Below are 3,132 nucleotides of genomic sequence, written 5' to 3' on the forward strand. Positions count from 1 at the left end.
CAAATAAGATCAACTTGTAAAAATCAAGGTGGACCCCTCTATAGCCTTACCAATCTAAAATCAAGTTCTTGAACAAAATTAACTAGAAAATCACAAAATATTGAAAACTGGATCATCTCAAACTCATTCAAAATCTAAAAGAAAACTAGCCTGAGTTTTTCAAAAGATCTTTAAACTAGCCGGAGTTTTTATAAAAAACTAAACTAGCCTGAGGCTGCATTAGATTTTCAAAAATTCCCAAAAATTTTCAAACTAGCAGGGTTGCCACTGTTTAAGTCAAAAAAAAAACTAGCTAGAGTGAGTATAAACTAGCCTGAGTCTAAAATTACTTCAATCTAATAACCAGTAGAACTGCTAGCCATAAAGTTGATAATTTAGTTGTAAAGTTTTTAATTTTACAACATAGGTAAAGAGTTGCATTTCTGAAATTTTTGTTTCATAGGTAATGTAAGCAAATGTAAATTATTCATGTGTACAAAATGAGCCAATCACGGTAGGTGTTTAATTTTCGAACGTATTTTCTGACGAAAATGACTTTTTAATTTACATAGGGTTTGATTTTGAAAAAATACTTTCCTGTATGCTCTTTTTTACTAACTAGATCCGAATCGGCCGGATCCGGACTTTTTTTTTTAATTAGAATCCGGCTGAAACCGGGTCCGGATTTTATTTACATATAAAGATCCGGCCGGATCCGGACCCGGATAGTGAGTCCGGTACATCACTTTTTTTTAATAACATTTTTTTTTTAAATACATTTGATAGTTTAACATTAAATCCACCATTAATGACTGATTTAATGTCAATCAAATATATAACTCATATTTTGTAGATAACGTAACAGGCAATCATGTTTAGGTATTGAATCAAGCAAAGCCCGTTGGAAAATCAAAAGGATAATACTTGTGAACCACAATACTTTATTCGATGAACAAAGTTTGGCTATCCATCGTATATGAAAAATTTGGTGTGAATAATAATTTTAATTAACTCGAAATCGGTAACTGTTATAAATTAGCTTTTCATTTAACATATTTTAATAATAGCAAACAAATTTAGTTTCAGAAATAAATTTAATATTTACTTTTTATAATATAAAAAGATATATTCTTTTACTAGTATTATGAGGTAAAAAGTTTATAGTCTTTAGTCTATAAATGTTAGTTAAGTTTTTGTACTAAACTTCGTTAGTATAAGCTAGTTAATTTGTTTTAATAACTTTAAGAACCTCTAGTTATAGACTTTAGATAAAAAACATGTATTCAATATAAAGTTTATTGGTTATTTAGTAGAGCACTCAACAAGTTTACAAACAGTACTTTAAAAAAATGTATAAGCTTTTTAACTTCTGAACTTCCAAAAAACACATTGGAAAATCTTAAAATATTTAAGAACTTATAAAAGAAAAACTCTTTCAGAAATTATGATTAGACAAAAGTAGTTACGTCATCGTAAAAGTTTTAAAAAGGACACCATCTTTCAGGTTATTTCTGTTTCAAGTATCCAACATCTAAAATTATTATTTGTTATGTAAGATAAAAAATCTATAAAAGTTTTAAGCATTTATTAAACTTATATCAAGTTTTAAATTGTTGTTTTATTAATTACAAAAATTAAAAACTTTTTACACAGTTAGCAGAACTGTTTTAAGAATATGCTTTATATACAACTTTTAACTTTTAATAATTATAGTAACATTTTTTACGTATACTTTTCAGTAAGCTTAAAAGTTTTCTTAGAAGTTGACTTTAATTCTAAGTTATAGTATACCAACAATTTTTATACAAATCAGTAGGTGATAACTAAGCTTCCAGTAACAGATTTAAGAAAAGTATACCTACTTTTTTATTAAGTTTTAAATCTAAACAACTCAAAAATATTTCAAAAGTAATTAGTAGCAAAAGTTACTACATAGAATTTTTTATAACTGTTAATGTATAAGCTTTAAAACGTATTATTTAACTCAAGTTTTGTAAAAAGCTTTTCTAACAAATTTATACAGTTTTAATGTTTTTCACTTACCTCATTTTTTAACAGCAAGATTTGGTACAGCTACATTGATTTTTGCATTTACAACTCGAACAATCATTGCAAGCGTTGCATTGGCATGAGTTTTTTGCTGTAATTAATGATATACTAGTTAATAAATATTATTTTTATATTGACTAGGTTTAAAATACAAAGTATTACTCATATTTTGATAAGGGTAAAGTGTTGAAAAGTTTGCTTCTTTTCGTTTAAATAAACAGAAAATATTTCATTGAAAGATTTTAATTGTAAACTATTTACTTATAACGTTTATTGCATAATGTTTAAAAATATTATTCAAGTATTTTTAATTCAAAAACATTGTTTATAATAAGAAATTTATTACTATTTATAAACTAACATTGACAATTGCAAGGGTCCATTTTGTATATTTTCACTTTTTTTAATCGACTTGTTACTGATTAGTTCAATTTAGCTTTATTGTAACCAAAAGCAATCGAATCTTTTTATATAAAGTTTTGTTTTGCGCACGCTACTAATATTTTTGCATGCGATACTAGATTTTTGCACACGGCACGTAGTTTTATGCGCACGAAACTAAACATTTGCACTCAATTGTTTTTTATCAGTACTCAATTGTTTGCGCGGAAAGCTAAATGGAGTGAATTTCTCTTATAAGGGGTTTGTTATGTTTATCACGTGTGGAAAGAAATGAATCGTTTCGATCGGTATGATATAATTCGTAGTTTATCTTTAATAGACTAATAAAGGAGTAAACTAAGTAAAATATAGTGAAAAAGGTATATAGATTATGGAGTTTAAAATTTGCTTGTTAAACATCTCAGATATCTAGAAACAAAAATAAAATTAGAAGCTAAGGGGTTTTAATTAGGTTATAGCCGCGTTATTTGCAATGATAAATTGTCATGCTCCAAAATAAAAAAGTTACAATTCATCAGTTGGAAATATGCAAAGTCAGAAGTAAAAAGATAAGATAAATGCGATATTAAAAAAGTATAAGTCTAAAAACTATACGTACTTCAAAGTTTATTTACGCCCTTTTTAAAGTTTTTAATATTAATCACCTACTTTCTACCTTATTAATCGTTCAATTTTTCACAAAAGATGGTTTTTAAAATATTT

At 26.3% G+C, this 3,132-nt stretch overlaps 1 long non-coding RNA gene across 1 annotated transcript; it reads right to left on the bottom strand.

The window, feature by feature from the left end:
• Positions 1–1,267: 1,267 nt before the first annotated feature.
• LOC145841031 (uncharacterized) lies at positions 1,268–2,458 on the bottom strand. The gene is made up of 3 exons (XR_014370138.1): positions 2,390–2,458; positions 2,023–2,119; positions 1,268–1,510 (listed from the first exon to the last, which is right to left on the bottom strand). It is a non-coding gene; the product is annotated as an uncharacterized LOC145841031 (long non-coding RNA).
• Positions 2,459–3,132: the final 674 nt, after the last annotated feature.

This window comes from Thalia democratica, chromosome 7 (genome assembly GCF_965202585.1).
Source record: "Thalia democratica chromosome 7, ktThaDemo2.hap1.1, whole genome shotgun sequence".
Lineage (NCBI taxonomy): Eukaryota > Metazoa > Chordata > Thaliacea > Salpida > Salpidae > Thalia > Thalia democratica.